Source organism: Anas acuta, chromosome 9 (genome assembly GCF_963932015.1).
Source record: "Anas acuta chromosome 9, bAnaAcu1.1, whole genome shotgun sequence".
NCBI lineage: Eukaryota > Metazoa > Chordata > Aves > Anseriformes > Anatidae > Anas > Anas acuta.
Genome location: NC_088987.1, coordinates 20,031,788 through 20,053,314, shown reverse-complemented (window position 1 = coordinate 20,053,314; position 21,527 = coordinate 20,031,788). Strand labels below are relative to the sequence as shown.

Below are 21,527 nucleotides of genomic sequence, written 5' to 3'. Positions count from 1 at the left end.
CTGTCTAGCAAAGCAGCACAGCTGCCTTCTCTCAGTCCAGAGGAGCTGGAGGCTGGGGGTGGGGGGGGGGGAACACGAGAAGGGAAGAAAAAAAAAAAAAAAAGGAAAGCACACACCACTTCAAGAGCTCCATTCCCAGGGTCTCACAAACCTGACTAGAATCTGGATTGGAATTTTAAACAGATCCCCTAGGAGCAGCCATCGGCTTCCTAGGCAACCAGGGTGGCCGCATCCACACGCTGTTTACATGGAGATAGAAGGAAGGGCTGGGAGGGGAATATATGTGAAATTGCCCTTACACACTCACGGGAGGGTTTCCTGGTTCATAAATATTCCTGCTGCAAGATGTGATTTTAGTTAAATTCAGACTCGACTTGCCAAAGTGGTGAGCAGTAAAGTTATTCAGAGTGACGGCTTTTAGCTTTCTGCTGCTGGGTGAGTTGGGACCAGATGCCAGAAAAACTGTTTTTAAGTATCTGAGTGCTTTCCCATGCCTGAGGAACTCCCAAATACCTTGCTGGTGAAGATTTCTGACACTTCTGGTAGGCAGAACTAAAGAATTAATCCCCAAAGCTAGGTGAATTTTAAGCATATTATGTTATTTCTTCGTTGCATTTAGTTCACAGGGAAACTGCCAGCTTTAAGGTCTAATTGGGGAAGTCCACCCAGGAAAAAAAAAAAAAAAAAAAAAAGCCCTCTGCATTGAAATTATCATTATCAACTTCCCTATTACCCTATTCACTCATAGGATTCACAGCTGCTCATGAGGGGCCTCACCCAGAGGTGAGAAGGAATGGCTGTGCCAAGTCATTTTCTTGTTAAAACCAACCCCAGGAGTGAACAAATAGTAAATATTTATGTCCCATATTGCTGTGTTTTTTTGTTTGTTTTTAACCAGGAAAAGAAAAAAAAGGAAATGCCATGGAATGGATAGACATACACAAGCTCATCATGACATACAAATATTATTCATACTGTACTCTTTTTCACCATGGAGGCAAAAAAGTCCTACCTAACGGGATGCATCAGTGTCCTCAGCCTGTAACCGGTAACACCGGTCTGCTTTAAAGCCAGCAGGTACAGCTGCGCTTGGCATACTGACCTGGTGCTCCATCAGGAAAGAATGTACATAAAAATTCAGCTAATAGGGATGGGTGTAGTTGAAACAACTTACAACTAAAAATATTAAGACAGTGTTACATTAAATATAAACCTAATAATTTTGAGAATTGAGTAGTTTATCTTCATATTTCTGTGAACGAATCAATTGGCTGAGAATGCAAGGAAGACATGTATAGGCTGGACCTGTCTCCTTGTTTAAGTAAAGATAAACAGGACTGTAAGGCCCACCTTTCCAAACTGTTAATCCTTGCATCTTAAAATTAACACTGAGTGATATATTTTGAATCAGCAGAAGGCTTCTCCCACACAAATACATGCACATACTACTGTGTCATACAAGCTTTCAGTAGGAACACATACAGTTGCTCTAAGGCAGGAATAGTAATGCACTAAACACATATAAAGCCAGTTGCTTCCATATAATTTATTTCTATCTGTATTTAACATTCATGTCACCAATACATCTCATTTTTAGGGCTCAATTCTACAGACAGATCATGCACGTTTATGCTAGTCTCCTTTGCTATTAATGCATAGTAGACACTTCCCCCAGTGTTGTAGGAGTAAATAAGAAATTGGACAGAATGGAGGAAGTGAGTGACTTGTGTGGTGTTGTCTCTGAGCAGCAGAGGAAAAACAGTCAGCATGGCTAAGCTAGGCTTCCCCATTTCTATTTGCATATAGCACGAGTATTTCAAGTATTCATTTTCTCCTCACTACTTTAAGTCTGCCAAGTGAACAAAACCAGTACTAACCTCAAGAGTAGCTCCAGCCCTAGGAGAACTTGCTTTCAGATGAAGAAACACTGTATTTTAGCATTTGATTCAACCTGGATTACAGGTTACACAGCCCCCAATGTTAACAATGATAAACTGGCAAAAGACTGTATTCTGAGATCTAGGTAAGGAAATTGCAATTGCAACGCTGCCTCATTCCTTTCAGGTCACTCAAGCATCTCCTGTTCTTACAGATCTTCACCTGGTACACTCTGGAAAGAAAACAAAACACACACAAAAACATTTTCTTCCTTACCTACAGACTCTTTAGCCAATTAGTTTCTAATCCTTCCCTTGCCTTTTTTCCCCCTAGGGACCAGAGTATTTTGCTTTTCTGCATACAGTTCTCAGATAATATACAGCTGAAGCATCAGTAATTGAAGCCAGAGCTCCATCAGAATCAGGTTTTGATAATATAATTGAAACAGAACAGAAAGTGTGAAATAAATAACAGCTGAAAATAGCCATGCACATAGGTGCATGAACTTCTAGCAAAGAATTTCTAGATTACAATAAGCTTACTTACTTAGACCAGAGTGATCTGGACCATGCAGGCAGCTCTCAATGTCTGTGAAATTACGAAGAGGGGCCCTCTGAAAATGTGATTTGGTAGCACTTATAAGATCTAATAAGTGGGGAGGGGGTGGGGGGTTAGTTCCACTACCTTCGGTAGAGTTACTGAAGATTTAAAGCTATAGAAATATCAAACTTACCCTACACTTTTAAAATGCTAGTCAGGTACCTTTGATACTGACTGCTTTATTTGGTGCATGCCCTATTCATACTGCTGCTAAACTGCAGGTGCATGCTGCTGGGCAGGGAGCAGTAACAGCCAGGGGCATCCCCAGAGTACCTGAGCGATTGAAGAAGCACAGAGCCAGACATGGGGACCAGGACTGAATAACAGCTCAAACCCTCATGCTAAGGAGGCAGGTCTTATGCTTGGGTGGGGACACAAGGTGAGGCTGGTCAGGATCATTAAGGTCTGCTAGTGGCCGCAGGGCCCTAACACATGCTTCCTTCCTGTATGAACCTCTGGAAATGTCCCTTGTCTCCGTCCATGTCTAGTGGTACCTTCCTCAGTGATTAGGACTTTGTATTAATCAGTCCTTTAAATATTCTACAAATACAATTTCTGGTTCTCAACAGTCAGCTCGTAGGAGATTTCCACCTTTAGTTCAGATATGTGTGAAGAACTGCAAACATAAAAGGTCAGAATAGTACGCTGAAATGCTCTAGTGTGTCAAAAGAACGTCTTCCCACAGCTGAGGATCCAGTATATGGAACGGGGTGGTGATAAAATCTACCTCAGTGTGTCTGAGGAAGGCTTGATAAAACCTGTAAGTTTTGAAGTGCTCTGTAAAATGATAGATGCTAAAAATGCCATTTGGAGATTACCCCTTGTTGCATATATCATAAGGGGAAATGTAATACTTTCATTTTTAGTATACTAAAGGCTGCATATCTTTTTTAGGTTAAAAGAATGAATAACAGGCCAAATGATGGTCCTAGAGGTCAACAATATCTAGCATGAATACTGAGTGTGTCAGCATTTAGTGCTCATGTAGAGTGACTGTCTGTATAAATCATTTGTCATTGTCGCTCCGGGAACTCATATATTTTCAGAAAAAATGTGACTTCTTTGTCTTGTTAGTTTTTGCATACAGCTAACTGGCATGTTTCAAGGACAGGACAAGATCAAGAAAAGATGGGAGAGTACTGAGATAGGAATGCAAGAGAGACAAATGAGTTGTGTGCTGTCTGATGATAAAAAAAGACCATTTGATAATAGTCACCACAGAGAACAGCCAAATAACGCAAATTGTATGCATGAGCATCGCATTGCCCACAATGAAAAGAACCAACCAAGCTACGGCCCAAATGCTTATTAGCTCAAATACATGTCTGAAAGCAAACATTCATATGAATGGAGCTGTCAGTAACAAATTGATTAATCCCTCAGTCCCAAACGAAGAGTGACCCAGCTGCAGCAGCCTTTGTAGCTTCATCTTCAGATAAAGGAGAGACAGCAATAACGTCACTGCTGCTATCTGGAAAAAGCTGCAGACTGCCTTAAATGTGAGTTAGGAATCATACCTGAAGGATCCCAGGTTCTGCCTAGGCATCAAGGCCCTAGGGATCCCAAAAACTGCTGCTGTACGTGTAGCTCTCCACAGAATGCATGCCATGGAGCTTACCAACCAGCCAGCCAGGCAGAGCATGGTGCTCTCACGCTGTCATCACTTGTTCAAAGGTCTACAAACAGCTCCAAACTCGGAACCTCCTCTTCGTGTCTGTGCTGTGGCACAACTGGGATTCAGATCTGTATCCTGGCACTGAACATTTATACACATTGTGAGCTGCAACTCGAGCACAGAGAAAATAGAGCAACTCGCATCTCTCTCGCTGACAGCCATTACAGCGAGTTCTCAGGGCTTTTACAGCTGCAGGAAACCAGGGGGCTATTTTCCTGACAGCCTTCCAGTGAATTGAGTTTTCTATTTTGAGACTTTCATTACCCTTGTCCATTTCCAATAGTTTGATATTCCTCTCCAAAAGCTTGAAAATAGTATCAGCTTCTGAAATTTGTCCTTCATTTTTTGTCAAAAACTGATGTTCTAAAATTGAATTTGAAATTGAAATACCATTAAAGTCATTTTTTTCTCTGCATGCTATGACAGTCTTAGTAGATTCTCAGAGCATTTAAAGTAGCATATATTGGTTGTGCTTATTTTTCAGGCTTACAGTAAGCACTCTGCCATCTCTCCAGTGACCTCAGTGGCTTTATTTCGGGTTTACATCAGCAGAAGGGAATTACCCCTTTTTAGACGTCAGATAGCAAGGAATGCATCCCACGGCCAAGCACAAGCTCTGAATGAGGAAAGCATTCTTACATTTAATACATACTTGATTTCCACTGTACTGCTGCAAATGTTAGGTATTTGTTTAAAGACTATTTACAAAACAAATTTCCTCTAAATTGGCACAGATACAAAGCACGCAGGCTCTTCAGTTCTGCTCTCAGCTACACTGGTGTCGGATTTACTCCACATCTGTGCACGAGAAGTAAAACCACGCCAAATGGTAACTATAAAGATGAGCAGAAGTATCCCAAAGGAACAACTGCAAACAGACAGGCCGACCATGTCAGGTTACTCAGGTAAATCCTGTTAAGGCTTTATGACCCTTTAGAGGGTAATCGTGTGCAACTGGGAAAAAGGACAACTAAAACCAGACCTACACAGGATGTGGTATGAAATACAAATGCTTTTTGTTTTCCTGGCTGCCCTTAAAAAGTAAAACCATTGCATAGGTCTCAGACAGGCTTATGGGTTAAACATTCTGTGAGTAAGGGGAGACTATGCTGTTTGTATGTGCTTGTTTATTGAACATTTTGCACATGAGAAGCAAATGCTTGTTTCTAAACAGATTATAGGACAACCTGTGTTTCTCTAAGGGTACTCTTTCTAATTCTTGAAGGCCCCTATTTATAATGCATTGAAAGTATTTTTTCTCTTGGATTTTTCTACTCTGTCAAATCAGAAATGTCCTGCAGAGGAGAAAATATTTGATTGCAGGCTTTTAGTAAGCCTTCAAACTCTTACAGTGAATAATTTGCTGATTAAATGTAGTCACCTTCAGCCTCCTAATGGCTGTCTCACTGAAGATAGTAACTAGGTAGAAGAAATCAGTAAAATATGTGTTTTCTGTAAAAATCTACAACCAGCTGTCTTGGGCATATTGTTTCCCCTCTCTCATGTACATAATTACTTATTCTTATAACAAATGTGCAGTTCATAGTCCAGTCAGTGTAAGGTTTGGTGGACTTGGTCCTTGTGATACTGGCTCTGATAATGTAATGGTTTAAAATCTAACCACAACACTGCAGGCGTTACTGCAGTAAGGCCTGTTTTGTTCTCAGCCAATGGATGGTGGGGTATTAAAGCACATACAGATGAGAAAGCTAATTTAACACTGTATGCTTAAACAAATAAGCTTATTAAAAGAGACAAGCAATTTCACGTACTTTTCCTGCTGCTGAGAAATGCAAAATGTCAGTTTTCCTCTCTTGTAGTTTAGTTTAAAGCTAAACATTTCAGTTCTGAACAAAAGGAGGTGGGTAAACAAGTGCCTTTGAGGACAGGAGGAAAACATTGCTATTCTTCACAATGAATGTCCCAAAGATCAAAAGCAGAATACTCTGCATTGTATCTATGGTACCGGTGTCTCGGTGTCTCCGTAATGCACAAAGGGATGGCACATGGGCTCACACAAGTTTGACTGTAGCAAAATAGCAGGGATCCCAGGGGCGTTCCCATGGAGCTTCCATTAGAAATGAAGACTCATGGTGTATTTAATCTCATCCCCTGAAAGACTTTGCTATGTGTCAGTTGAGAGCAGTACATAAAGACCAGAACAGCAGTCTGGCAAAGTGGGTTTAAAGTTGCACAATTTAGTGTAAGCCAGTATTTTACAACCCCCAGCCCACCAAAAGAAAAAAAAAATAAATCCTAAGAAATGTGGAAGAAAAATCTGACTTCAATCCACCAAATATAAAGAATCTGAACTGTGATTTCTCTGCTTTTCTGCAGTGTCTCATTGTTATTACAGGACCAGCTCCAGTTAGAATTGCAGTCCATATGTCAGGTGTGATTTGTACTCTTTTTACCCCTGAAGTCAACTGAGTGTAGGCACAAAGGAATTCATTACTGAGCACCCTGATAAAACAGGGATGAAACTTCAAACTGAAATAAGCTAAAAGAGTTGTTGTATATTGAGGAATTTCTTCCCTGAAGATGAAGAGACAGCTTCATTGCCGGTCTGCTGTAAAAAGTCTGAAAATGCTCAGGTCAGACAGATCTGCCCACGAGGTAATTGCCTTATGCTGTATGACCCCAGGTAATGCTTCTGAAACACGTCCTACAGATTTTCTTTCAAAAAAGCAGTGTAACAAAAGACTGCACTTAGTATCTCAGCCTTACCTCTAATTATTTCAGTTTCTTGTTGCATGTTTCTTTCTTTTGATATAGGTTACATGTATAGCTGAGAAATTTTTATGTTAATCAGAATCCCTATGGGGTTAGCAAACTCCCCATACCTGTGACCTCTTGTAGAGCTTTATCTTCAGGTAACTGGTGACAAGATAAAGAGCAGAAATGCCACTCAACATCAAATATGGACCAATTTGACTACTTTAGGTTAAAGAGTTGTATAAGAAACGAATCATTTCCTTCATTTTTCAAACTTAAACTTTTAACACATTACTTTGCCTGGTGCAATACAGACTTTTAACTTGAAGCTTTTCATATACAAGTGATGGCAAACTTCAGCTGTAATAATTGCTTTCTCTTCTTTGCTAAAACTAGTGACAGAAGTCCCATACACAATAATGTTTATATTAAAATGCAGTGTAAATTATATTTTTTTCTTTCAGGAAAGTGATTCTTGTTACTCTGGCAAGCAAATATTTCAGCATCAGCCAGTTATTCTGGCTGTGAGAATAACTCTTAAAAGTTCCTTAAGTGTTTACAATGGTGTAAAATTCTCTGCTTTCAGTTTTACTTCTTACTTTTTGCCTTTTGTTTTCCTTCATAAGACAGTGGTTTAAAGGTTCAGTTATTATTAGTGATTAGAACAATATTTTGTTTTGAGTCCACTGCTGCATTTTATTTTGATAGCCTTTTCAATTATCTCCAGATGGATTCTGTTAAAATGTTTTCAGTTGTACACACTGTTTAAAAAACATAAAACGTGTGGAGTATGAGAAATCATTATTGGAAAAAGTTCCATATCTTTTTCTTCCTGGGATTTTTTTCACTCTCTAATATAACGCTTCACATTTAACTGTCCTGGGTTTTGTTTGTTTTGTTTTCCACATATTAAAGTTTCTGTTAAAGTACCTCCTTTCTTCTAACTTTGTGGAGTGGATTATGAGCCCAATCAAGTAAAACTTGATTGCAAAACTGTTCCCCCCTCAAATAACTGAATTTACTGTTAGCAGAGAATAGAGTACAACATAATTTGGTGGTTACTTATTTTATTTTTTCCCAGTATAAAGATTTTCCTGGAGCTTTAGCAACAACTGTCCTCTCTGCTTTGGATTTTCTTCATCTAGTTTCGGTAGTAGTCTATAAAATTCAGATATTTACAGAAACAGAGCCTTCATATAGAGCCAATAATATCATGTTGCTTAAAACATTAAATTAACTAAGTGGTAGGTTTATTTATTTTTTTATTCAGTGCAGTGACTACTAAAACTGTTCCAGTCCTAGATCACTAGCCTGGGCAGAATATTTTACTTGGGCAGCAAATTTCCTCCTGGGACCTCCGCAAACATCTCTTCATGATGCTGCAATGCCCACCATTCAATGTTTTGCCAAGTTTGCTGTCTATACAGTTATCACTACACATCTAACTGTGAGAGTACAGAATGCTTCAGTTTTTGTATTAGTACCACTACAGGTAACACCAGCTGAGCCCAGACACTTTAGCCTCTGAGCAATCTTCGTGGGATGTATTTCTTAAGCATCAAAAACTGAGTTGCACATTCACAAAAAAGGGCAGCAAGCTAACTTGGGAAATAAAAAACATCCATGTCCTACAGTGAAATACAGGGAATAAGAGAGCCTCCTTACAATGAAGTATAGGAAACTATACTGATTTTATTGAAATCCAAGGGTTGACTGTCATGTAAACAGTGATATGATGTGCTACCATGAGCAGCATTAGCTCCTTGATGGCTATAACTGCCCATGCTGCTTGCAGGTCATTTTTTCAAAATGGCAAAATCTTCATGGCACTAAATATGCTTCTTCTTGAAGTAAGCAGAAGAAACGGAAAGAGAATGCAAGACAACCAGGGCTAGTAAATGATATGCCAAACCCAGGTCATGGTGAAAGATGGATGTTCTCCAGTACACTGGTATTGCTAGTAACAGCTCAGTACAGGGAGTTAAGTTATTCAGTGTTAAGTTCTTCAGTCTTAACCACTGCTTCCAATTGCTGGAAATACACGTGGAAAAACTTAAATTGTGTTGTATAACCTGAATGGTGTTCCCAGAACTTTGTATTACAACTAGATCCACTGGGAAATTGTTAGTAAAGTAATCATTTGTTTTGTTTTCTTTTTCAAACTGTATCTTGACCACTCATTAAAAGTGATCTCATTAAAAGTCTGAATAAGATACTTGAATCCCTCTCAGGTTTGCTGGCTTCTGGCATGTTGAGAGAGAAATCGTAACAACTGAGTAACACCTGAGGTAACAAAACAGACAGTTTTATGATATAAATAAGTGAGGTATATGACAGAAGATCTACTCACAATTTGATGCAAGAAGTTCAATTGTGCCAGAAAAATAGGTAACTTCATCAGCAGCTGTCAGGTTTCAGTAGCCATTTGTTTCATTAGTTCTGAGAACAATAGAGGAACTCCTGTGTCCTACTTCCCAAAAGTGGCAAAAGACAACGTAAAGCCCCTTAAAATCAGACATGCATCAGCTGGCTGCAGTTGAACTGCTTAACATCAAGACAGAAGCAGCCAAGCTATGTGTATACTGCAAAATAGGGCACACTGGCACTTACCTTTCTGCCTTTGCTAATGCCTGCCATGAAGATGTGGCAGCCAGCTCTGAGAATAGCAAGCTTTAATGTGGCTGCTGTTCTGTGCTGGAGAGAATACCACCAAACCTCTGCTGCCTTCTTACTGCTGCTAGCTAAATTAAAGTTATCACAGTGTGATTGCTGTATCTGTCATCACTGCAATGCTTTATTACCCTGAGAGTAGGTGCAGAGAGAAATGACTCAGTATAAACAGCACCTATATACTGAATACCATTGTGAACTAGATTTGCCAAAACATGAGCCAAATGCTTTGGATATTTGGAAATTATTTGAATAAAAAAAAAAATACACATGAATATCACCTCAGCTTTCAGTAATTTCTATAATAAAAGACACAGAGGAAAAGATAAGATCAATTAGAAGTCCTCTCTGGTAACTGCCAGTTTACACATCTGAGGCAGGACCAAAACTCAAATTGCTCAAAGCACATGCAGGGCTTTGATAGTATCTATTTATGCAAAGTATACCTGGCAGTCAGTAACTACTGGTGTTCCTCAGGGATCATTGCTGGGATCAGTTCTGCTTAATGTCTTCATTAATGATTTGTATGATGGGACAGAGTGCACTATCAACAAATTTGCAGACAACGCAGAATTGGGAAGAGCAGTCAACATGCTGGATGTCAGGGCTGTTCTTCAGAGGGACTTGAATGAGCTAAAGAAAAGGACTGACGGGAACTTCATAGAGAATGACAAAAGCAAATGCAAATTCCTACATCTGGGGTGGAACAAACCCATGCAGCCCAGATGGGCTGGGGCCAACTGTCTGGGAAGAAGCTCTGCAGAATAAGATCTGAAGACCCATGTAAACGTGTTCATACAAATCAGCAGGGTGCCCTGGGATCAAAGAAGGCTAGCTGCATCCTGGGCTGTATCTGTGTAGCCAGCAGGTCAAGGGTAGTGATCATTCCCTCTATTTGGCACTTGTGATACCTCTCTGGAATACTATATCCAGTATCGGGCTCTCCAGTACAAGAAAGATATTGACATACTGAAGTGAGTCCAGTGGACAGCCACCAAGATGATTGGGGGCTGGTGAACACGATGTAAGGGGAGAGGCAGAGAAAAGTGCCTTAAGGCAGAAAAAGACTGAAGGCAGAAAAGACTACTAGAAAAGCCCTGAGGAGTCCTTAATCCTCTCTACAGCTGCCTGATCAGAGGACAGAGAGATGGAGCCAAATTCTTCTCAAAGGTGCACAGGATGACAGACAACAGACACAAGTTGGAATAGGAAATACTGTTTAGATGTAAAGAAAAAAAATTACCATAGGAGTGATCAAATGCTGGAGCAGGCTGCCCAGGAGGTTGTGGGATCTCCCTCCTTGGAGGTATTTCAGACTTGACTGGACAAGCACAGGCACAATCTAACCTCATTACACCTGCTTTGAACAGGGAGTCGGACTAGATGACCTCTGGAGGTCCCATCCAACCCAAATTATTCCATGATGCTATGATTCCTAGATATAGAAAGAAATACTACAGGGAGCTGCTGACAGCTAACCTGTTTACGTCTGGAGAATAATGGGATGAAAAGCCATCTGAGCAACTACAAACCTGTTGGTCACAGAATCACAGAACGTTTAAGGCTGGAAGGGACCTCTGGAGGCCATCTGGTCCAACCTCCCTGCTCAAGCAGTGACACCTTAAGCAGGTTGCTCAGGACCATATCTAGACAGCTTTTGAAGATCTCGAAGGGGGAAGGCTTCACAACCCCTCTGGGCAACCTGATCCAGTGCTTCGCCACCTACGCAAGGAAGAAGTGCTTCCTGATTGTTCAGATGGAACCTCCTGTGTTCCGATTTGTGCTGACTGCCTCTTGTCCTGGCACTGGGCACCACTGAGCAGAGCCTGGCTCCATTCTCTTTGCACCCTCCCTTCAGGTATTTATAGACATTGATGAGATCCCTCCAAGCCTCCAGGCTGAGCAGTCCCAGACCTCTCAGCCTCTCCCCACAGCAGAGTTGCTCCAGGCCCTTGTTTGCCTTGGTGGCCCTCTGCTGGACTCCTTCCAGCATGTCCAGGTCTTTCTTGTACCGGGGAACCCAGAACGGGACACAGTGCTAGAGATGCGGCCTCACCACTGCTGAGAAGAGGAGGGTCTATCTTCAACAGGTTGAAAAACTTCTGGATGCATCTTAAAGGCAAGAAACACAGAAGACCAAATGATGAATGGACACTGAGATAATATCCCATATCAGATTATCAGCAGCAAGTCTTTCAGATCATCCTCATATCTTCTTCGATGAGAAATTCTTGGTAGTTGAGACCTGCTGTTTTTAAAAAGCACTTTGTGTTGGAAGTTTTTTCAGTCTGAGGAAAACATTTAGTGAAATAAGTATAACCCAACTAGGGATCTGATGAAACTAAGGAACTGATAATTTGTGCCAAAAAAAGAAGGCTGAAAATTGGATCTTTGCTGGTCTTTTCAAGTCCTGCAATTGGGACTACTTGTCTCTTTAATACTTACTTTTGCCAGTGCCATTAAAAAGATGTGGGAGGTAATATTTGTCAAAGACAGGCACTGTTACCAATAATCAGAGAGGACTGAAATAACCTACAGAATGAAATGAAAGATCTTTGGGGTGACAGCACAGAAGCTCGGTTATGTTTAATTGCACAGCATGCAAAGCCATGTATTTAAGGACTTGCAGCCAGCTGGAAATGACTAAGGGAAAAGATCTGGACAGGCTGGCAAATCACAGGCACTGTGTGGTGAGTCAAAAGGGTATGATGCAGCTGCGCAAGAAATACTACTCAACAAAAGGCTGTAATTTTTAGTGACTCTTTTGACATTTCTAGATCTCCTACCAAGAGAGACACCATGAATATTGCACAGTTTTTTAGAACCAGCTTTTGTGTTTCTAGAAACCTTTTCATTTCCCATACAGAGAGCAGCAAAAGAAAAATGTGTGTGTGCACAGAGGGAGAGCAATGGAAAAAGACAGGGGAAACACCACAGAAGAAAACATAATTTTAGAGGGTGTTATTTTCTGTTTGAATAAAAAGCCATTAATTCCAGAAATATATCCAAGGATTGCTTTTGAAAGTTTTTGGCAATTCAGTTCCACTAAGTAAAGTACTGCTGCAGTAAAGGATTTTAGAAGGTATGAACATAGGGATAGCAGGTGACGTCTTTCCAGCTTCTCTTTCGGCAATTGTATTTCTATGCTAGACCTACAGCAGAAATTCTGCATGCTTGAAATATTCAGACAATGTTGTTCATAGGCCACAAAAGCCAGAAGTAACAATTTTCTTAAATTGAATCCTATTAATAAGTTCTATTATTCTACACTGATAGTTTTTTATTTTATTATTATATACATTATCAACTATGCTAGCAGCAGGATATAACAAATGCAAAATACTTGTTCAGGAACACTGCTGTTTTCAGCGGGGAATAATTAAGAATACATTTCAATAACATTTAGGATTCTAATGAATAAAAGATAACTCATGCAGGCAACTCAGAGGCCTGTGTAATTTTCTCCAAGGAGGTCAAAATGCATGATGAGTGCCTAATTCATAATGAAGCACTTTTGGGTCATATATTTCGGCAGCAGACAAGATGTGATGAAGGTTCAGGTAACATACAGGTTTGAAATGTCATCTTTCCTGCAGGAAGCCTTCAAAAGGATGTCAGGATTCTTCAGCATAATTCACCTGAAAAGCAGAAAATACCTCTGGGAGTGTTCCAGCACTCTGTGAACAGAATGTGTATCAAAAGCAAAAACTTTACCTCTTATTCACAGAAGTACTGATTGCATTTTCCCAGCTGGATCTGAGTTGGTAAACAAGTGCTCAGCACAACTGTGCTCTCATCTCCATAGCAGCAACATAATGAAAGCAGTAAAGAATATGACCATCCAACTGACTTTCTTTCAGACCCTCCACCATACCTCTAATTCTTATGATTGCCAGATGCAGCTATTTAGTTTTTGTTTTCCCAGATTGCCTTCATTTTATTTTTACTAGAAAAATAACAAAGATGGTGAAAATCTGTTTATGTGGCTCAGCCCATTCAGGCCTGCCTGTCTAGTTTGGTTTAAACTTCGCTAACTGCAGCAAGCGTGGGCTTGAGCTGCACCATCTCAATCCTCTTGGAATCCACACCACAATACGGTTACAGCCCAGCTAGTAATGACTCCCTACCTCTGTTTTACTCCTCATTTCAACTGGGATTCTACATGCCTTTGTGCAGCAGGGGGTGGAAGAAAGACTGTAAGAAGAGGAAATATCAAAGAAAGTGCAAGGGCTGTGATTGTACGGAACAGAGGCTTTAAACAGCCAAGGTTGAAGAGAAGGGCATTTATACCTGGATCCACACACAATGATGACCTTAAAACTATGGATCTCAAAATTATCAGTAATTTCTAACAAATAAGGTTTGTTTGTAGGTCTGGGAGATTTTAAATGCCTGCCTCCCTTTTGTCTGCTAAAAGTAAATGTCAAAGTTCAGTTGCTTTCTTTGTATTCTCTTGACATTGCCTCCTTCCCATTCCCTTACACGACTCCAGCTCAGCAGTTTTTCAACATTTTCAAAAATTGCTCTTAAAGCTTGAACCAAACCCAGAGAATATCGTCTGTTTGGACAGGATACAACTGCCCTTCCCTACCAAGCGAGCAGAGAGTAGCTCGCACTCCCTGTGAGGCACTCCGGGGGTTTCAGACTGATGAGAGCACCTGGGAGGTACCTGGGGGACCAGGCAGTGCCAGGCCTCTGATGCACACAGACACTGCTCAGGGCCAGTGCAAGGCCCGCAGAGGAAATAGGCAACTTTGCGTGGCCCATTTTATTGCCCACAGAAAGAAAATTAGGATGTTTTTCTGCCTCTTTTTGTCTGTTTTCTGCAAAATGCTTTTCAACTCAAATATCTGCCCTCCTGGTTGGAGGGCAGACCAAGCCTGCTTGGTCTGTATACGCCCAGAGATTGCAACTAACTAGTTTTGTTTCTGCTCCAAATTTTAATAAGCTACAACAAATTTAAGTAAGCTACAACAGAGCTACGCTTAAGGCAGCTTTATCCTTCTACCTCTGTGCTGTTGCCAGGACTACAGAAGACAGACTGGTGTTTGGCTCAGTTGGTTCCTTTACAGATGGGCATAAGGAAAGCTCTTCTGCCCCTCTGGACACTTCTTTCCCCACCAATACAGCTCCCCTCTTAGAGCAAACCCTTTCCCTCAGCCCACTGTCCTGTCATACATACATAGTCTGTTTTCCTTTGTTTTATACCTGCCATCCCATTTCTTTCTCCCTCTTTTTAAGAGGGAGACTGAATTTCTATTTCTGCAAGCTGTATTGGAAAGGTGATGACTATTTCATCCATGGGCAGATTTGTGAATTTAAGCTGATGACTTCCTGGCTCTTGGGGCCTCCAAACTTCTGGGCTAGGTGATGCATTTATAAACTTTTCAAGCTTTCATGCATTTGGAGAAAAACCTGGAAACCCTGTCAGAACAAATCCTATGCTTAACAGCCCAAAAGCAAGCCAAAGTGGACCTGTATGCATTAGTCTTTCAAACTCTCAACTGGCATATTTTTTAAAGTAATTACTCTAGATGCTGCTTGGACTTGGGAGATGTAATTAAAATAGCATTTGTAAAAGGAAAACAATCCTAGAAGTTGGCTTCCCTTACTAACATTCATATTCATAAATCACATAGTTAATACAATTTAGCTTAAGGAATATGTGGTTGCACTTTTATATCAGAGCTTTTGAGGCTGGTTTGGCGTTTGCTTATTTATTTATTTTTCACAGCTTGCATGTGGTGGAGGCTATCAGGCAATTTACGTTGCAATATTGTCTGATTGTCTGATCTCCACCAGGCAGCCTCCACAACCAGCAGCGCAGAATGGGGCAGCAGCTGGCAGCTCCAAGTTCATATTCAAAAGGCTGAGGTACATTTTGCAAGCCATCTGTGACCTCGTCTCTGAGGGACAGAAAGCGCACTGGAGTGCTTTGAATTCTAATGCGTGCATTGACTTCTCAGTGCCCTCTGCACTGGCACCCCATTTCCCTTCTCAAAGTCATTTACCTCACACTTGCAAATACAGCTACGGCTCTGTGCTAAGTCATCACGGTGCGGCTGAGGCTCAGTGCTTTGTGATAGCTGGCTGTATATCTGCAATTCTCTCTTTTCCTCCCACTCTCTCAGCAGATATTTTCTTTCTTAGAAATAAGAATCTAATGAGAAAGGATGAGGAAAAAGCCTCTTTGCTGAAAGTTGAGTTAGGTAGGCTCCAGAAAATATTCCCTGTGTTTCTGAGAGATCCTATACTAGCACAGATCTTGGGACATGAGATACCAGAGGCCAAGCATTATCTTACTTGATTTTTCATTAACCAGTCTAGGGAAATCACATGAGATATGCCACTCACTGGCTATTTCCTGGAGACATTTTCATGGGAAATTGTTACTGTTCCTGACAAATGTTCAGCAAATCAAAAATGAGGAGTGGATGGTGAAAGAAAAGGGGTCCACTGCAAGCACAATAACTACTTCAAACTTCCTGTGGTGTAAACAAAGTCAGAATTTGGCCCCAAGCCTCTGTTTTAAGGATATATGTCTAAATGTCTTTCTGAAAACAGCAGTTACAGTACTCTCCAGCAAATTAGGCAACATTCCAGAGGTCTACTTGGTTTTACTGGAAACGATCCTTTAATTCACAGTAAATGAAGGACTAAAAATTATGATCAAGTCAAGAGACAGAAGGTCTGAGGTGCACTTGTGCACTTCAGAATATGGATCAATAGTCAGAAAATTTCAAAATAGACTCCTAGCTAAGTGTCGGTACATATTTTCCTCATGAAATGAATAAAGTGCTGCTCTATTGGCAACCTCATTATTCACTACTTAGCAAATACAGTAATGACTTTAGGCAAATGTGAATATTGAGCCGGAAAGGTATTAGTACGACAAGCAGGAAATGAGCATGAATGACAGCTGTGTTGTGCCAAAGCCCCTCAGAGGACCCACAGAATAGAAAACAGGAACTCAACATTTGACCAAATTATTCTTCTAAAGCAGAACTTCTCTGCAAGCAGGGGGTGGAAAGTGAGGTGGAAAACCCCCCGTGAAGTTCCTTGGTTTGTTTGTCATGTCTTTCTTTGAGAGAGTAAGGGCCCGTAAACACGACACATTTCTAGTAACGCGCACTGGTGGACGGATCATGTAGACTCTTCCTTCCCTTCTACACCACTGGTGGGGAAAAACATGAACCAGAGCTTCCACCATAGAAATGCAAAGCATGGAGTAGAGTATGGGAAATATGCAGAGGAAGTCTGCATGAAACATGGCGCTGTATATAAATGCAGATAATATTTCATCCTATGATGAACCCTTTTTTGTTTAAAAACAAAAGCTGTGTTCCAAGAGACAATGTGGTGCCCACTTTGGTTCTGACTGTTCAGAGTGGGTTCAAAGCTCCCCAGAAGTACAGATTGGATTAAATTTTGCTGACTGAAAACCCTTTCAAGCAGCAATACCTCAGTGCAGGTTTGGTGTGACAGAGAGCCAATGGTAATTTGTGGAACAGAAATGGTTGGTAGGGTTTAAGAGGAAAGGTGCTGCAAGGAGTCACGTGCAATCTTGGGAGAACAGAAGAGTCAGTGAGGTTTCAGATGAGAGCTGTCACATCAGTAGGCATTGCAGAAGCCTAAAGAAATCATGCTAGGAGGAAGACAACTTCGCATTTCCCAAAGTCCCCTCTCCCTCAGCACAGGCAAGGATTGTCTCTTCAGACACTTCAGTCTCCTTCAGCGGAGGCAGAGGACGCAATCTCCTACAAGCCTACACTGCCAGCTTCTTGGCTAGTGCTTCAAACTGTTAACGTGGTAAATTGCACAGTCTGATAACCTCACCTCAGGAGTGGAAACTACTCTGCTGCGTTTTCAGTTTCAACCAAGAAGAAAGTTTCTCAGAAAGATGAGAACGTAAGTAACATTTTTTCTCAAGACCAGGTGAAGGAGGGAGCAGGGTCTTTGTGAATAAACTGGCCCTGCAAGACAACTGTAGAAATATCCCATTTCTACAGAAGATGTATCGCGTGTATAAAAGTTGTCGGAATAAATTAGATGGGGGCATGCTGATATATATATATTTTAATTTTAAGAAAAAAGGTACAAAGTCACAATTGTCCTTTTTGTTCGAGGAAAAGAAAAAGTGATAACTTCCACATAATGGATGTCTCACTGCAACAAGGTGCAGTCTCTGTTTAAAAGATTATATACACTGTGCTTTCCTGCTCCAGAAAGCTTATAAAAGCTGATGAAATTATAGGATGTTATGAAGTTCAGGAATGCAACAGCTATTATCAGTGCTACTGCTGTTATTTAAAGTGTATGTATATGATTAAAAACAACTCAGAGCATTTAGATCCCCATATCTCTGCATGCTAAATTGATCATGAGTGAGCAGTAGTCTGCTGTCGCAAAGAATTGTCTGAAGCAGTTACTCAGGGAGCCAGTTCAATCAATTCCTTAAAGATGGATATTTACAAAGAATTTATAGCTTACTGGATATGGTGCCTAGTGCAGGCTGCACTGTAACAAGAGAGCAGGCTGCAATTAACTGGTGTTTCTTGTGGTTCCTTGGACCCCAACAAGACTTGACACTGTGCTTTTAGAAGATCATCTGGGGGTCCTTATAGTTCTAATACTATCTGGGTTTCATAGATCCCTGTGGCACCTTAGAAATTAACATGATTGAAAGAAATTGAGATCTATCTCAGTATTTGTTGTATTTGTCATCTGCCCTCTGCATACTCCACAAAGAACTGGATGAAAGGGGAATGTAGTAGGCCAATCTCTTCCTTAATGAGACCAGTTTGCATAGCTAGGAACCCAGAAAAGGAAGTAAGAATTGGAACTCTGTCTATTTTCCTCACCATTTCATTTCTCTGAAGAAGAAAAATAGCTTTTTTTTTTTTTTTTTTAATGGGTTGGTACATTTAATGGTTAGGTGCTACAGACACCTAACAGAATTCATGTTCGTCAGACAAGAAAAGGTGAGAATAAACTATATTTTCTGAGGTCCTCAGTCCTTTCATTGCAATCAAAGAAAAATGTTATTCACAAAACAAAATTTTATGCTCAATGCTGTAAGCAAAAGTAGCTGAGAAGAAGCATTTCAAGAATAAAATGATGCAGCATAGGAAGTCTTAAAATGACTATTTACTACATTTACTACAAATGTGGCACCTGATGTAGTGTCATGAGAGGAGTGTGTTGCAGATCTTGGCCTGCCATCAATTTAAAATGGGAAACACAAGGACTATAATTAATCTAAGGCAAAGCTCAGTAACCTGTAATTCCTAAAAACAGTTGGTATTTTTGTGACATGGGGGCATGGACTTGCTGTTTGCTCCAAGCCTACTGAGCAGTCAGTTTCAACAAAAAACAAAAAGGAGGAACTCCCTCCACCTTCTAGCTCCCTTTGTAACTAGCTCTCCTTGCATGTAAATTTTAAAAGCCTTATTGAAGGTCGTGGCGTGGAAAGTACTGAATGTGAGTTCTTCTGTGGTCTCCTGAAAGCCACAGAGCACAGCATCACCGTCTCAGCTGTTATTTCCTTTGTACACCAGCTACTGCTCAACTATGTGTAAAAAAAGAGATGAAGCAACCCAACTCATCCCATGCTTTTGGTGACCACAGTTCTCTGACCACTGGCTTATACCTTTTTCCAGTGTCCTTCTTAAACAGACAAGCAAAATATGCCATTAATCAGAGCAGAGGCACCCATTAGTGGCTTTAAGCCCAGAAACACCCAGCGTCTTGAAAAGCTTCCCCGGGGACCTGAAGTGAGCCCTGCTGCTCCATGGCCAGGGCCCATCTTCGCCCTTGGTGGGGCTCAGGAGCCCCCAGCACCTTTACACCTTGGCTAGTGCTCAGCTGTGCACAAACACTGCCACCTCTCCCCATGCTGACATGGCCATGAGGAGAGCTTGGGTGGGAGGCAGCTGGCCAGCAGCTCTGCAGCCCATTTCTGGCTTGTTCAAACCTGAAAATATTTTGGAATAAGCAAAAGGGAACCTCATGTGCTTTGGAAGCCAGAAGTGTCATCAGTGGCAAAACAACATGTCAGCAATCCTGGAGCTTCTCTACAGCCTCTCTGACTGCAAATAGATAAATGCCAAGAAATAAGTCTGACTGTAGCATAAATCAGCTGAGCCCTGAATTTGACCAGCAGAATTAAAAATATTTGTATTGAACACATTAATCTCAGAGAGTAAGGCTTTTCAAAAGCACCTTTTAAAAGTCTCTTGGCTAGAGTTTTTTAAACTTTTCTTTTTCCCATCTAAAGCCTGATTACAATAGTGATGTAGTATGCTTGTTGGCTTTCCAGAATAGGTTAAAGGGCATTTGTTATGATTAGCCTCTTTGTTTTACAACAAAGAAGACTTTACCCAAATTATTATTAATATTCAAACACTTAGCTTGGAGACTTTAGAGCACTTTTCATTACGTGCATGAAATAATCACTTGTATATAAGAACATTTTCAAAACTCATTAATTCTGCTGGCTCACTGACCCTTGAAGCATAGCTCGCACCCAGGGTGATGCTCTGTGCAGTTGATTTTTCACTGTGTAAATGCTGCATATTGGTTTTAATTCCTTTTTAATCAGATTTTAGTCTGAATCTAGTCTTGCTTTTCTTTACCACTAGAGGGCAAGATGTTCCCATGTAACTGCTTGACAAAAGACTAATAAACGCACCCAAAACATCAATTTTAGAAGTATATAAACTTTCCTGAAAACAACACAATTACACAAATATGAGAAGCAAAGGATAAATATAGCTTCTGGAACTTCGATAAAACTAAATAAATTGTAGTGGCACATTTAAAAAAAAAAAAAAAAAACAGAAAAGGAAATGATCTTGGGAAAGCATGCTTGGGAAAGCATATAACCTCTTTAGCCTGTGATCCTGCAAGCTGCATTTTTCATTGATTCCACAGTTATCAAACTGGAACAAAATTGTTCTAACCTATGGATAAATAACAGTGTCCCATGGGATGTATGTTTGTGTCTGAACTCCAGGAAAAGAGTTTAATACACTCCATTGTTCTTTGCCAATGAATTAATGACCAAATTTAAATAAATCATGAATATAGAGATCTCTATGCACCATCCCCTACCTGTAAGTGCAGAGTAATGTGTCTAAATCGTGTTTGCAGAAATGTAAGGAGAATTTTTCCCCTCAATGTTTTGTTTTTTTTTTTTTTTAAATAAGGTTTTTGCTCAAAGGCCAGGCTAAAGGAAGAATGTTGTGTTTTGTTTTGTTTTTTTCCCTCCATTTTTTTTCCCCAAGTTTGTGGGCAACCTGACTTTTACCAAGCTTCAATTTCAAGGATTCTCTTCCACCACAATCTGAGAACATCTGTCCCCTGAACAAGCACTTTTTGGTTCTAACACTTTGTGAATGTCATATTGGTTTTGATATTTGGACACAATTTGATGGACCTGTACTGACATCACTTTGTTTATTCTATAATAAATAAACAAACTTTTCCACGTTTGCAGGTTTCTCCATGTAGGAGTTATCAGCCAGCTACTGCTGTGAGGCACAAATATCATGAGAAAAGTCACTTTCAGTCTTTCTCAGGAACGATTTTTGAGCGGATTGCCATTTCAAACTGCAGTTAAAGCACTCTTCCAGCAGACTCCCAGAGGAACAGCAAGCAGTAGAACTGTCACACACAGGTCCAAAGTCCCCTCGAGCCTAAAGTGCAACGTGAAGCCAAGAGGTACAGTTAGCACTGGGGGATGCAGTCTGTTGTTAGACATGCCTTCCTCTTGCATTGATGATCTTTCCCAGATGGAAATTTTATAAAGGATTATAATCCCATTTTTGAGAATTAATCATACATACAGCTCCTGGGGAAAACTGCTACCTATTTCATAACATTCTAGGTAAATACCAGCTGGCAATCAAAATTGTTGAAAGACTCTTTCAAACCCAAGAACCATTTGCTTACACAGAAATATCATTCTTGGTCAGAGTGAGATGATCTT

The 21,527-nt window shown here is 40.6% G+C and overlaps 1 protein-coding gene and 1 long non-coding RNA gene across 5 annotated transcripts in view; both read right to left on the bottom strand.

The window, feature by feature from the left end:
• Positions 1-9,342, bottom strand: part of PXYLP1 (2-phosphoxylose phosphatase 1) — a 70,421-nt gene extending 61,079 nt beyond the window's left edge. The window contains exon 1 of the mRNA XM_068691735.1: positions 9,219-9,342. The gene's annotated coding sequence lies outside the window, so the exon portion shown is untranslated. The remainder of the gene's footprint in view (positions 1-9,218) is intronic.
• A 1,114-nt stretch (positions 9,343-10,456) lies between these two features.
• The window catches only part of LOC137860918 (uncharacterized), a 36,267-nt gene continuing 25,196 nt past the window's right edge, over positions 10,457-21,527 (bottom strand). For 2 of the 4 annotated variants that reach the window (XR_011099255.1, XR_011099257.1), the window contains exon 3: positions 10,457-13,176. This is a non-coding gene — a long non-coding RNA (uncharacterized lncRNA). Of the gene's footprint in view, positions 13,177-14,492; positions 21,322-21,527 lie in introns of those variants that run through there. The other 2 variants (XR_011099254.1, XR_011099256.1) reach the window with 1 other exon arrangement.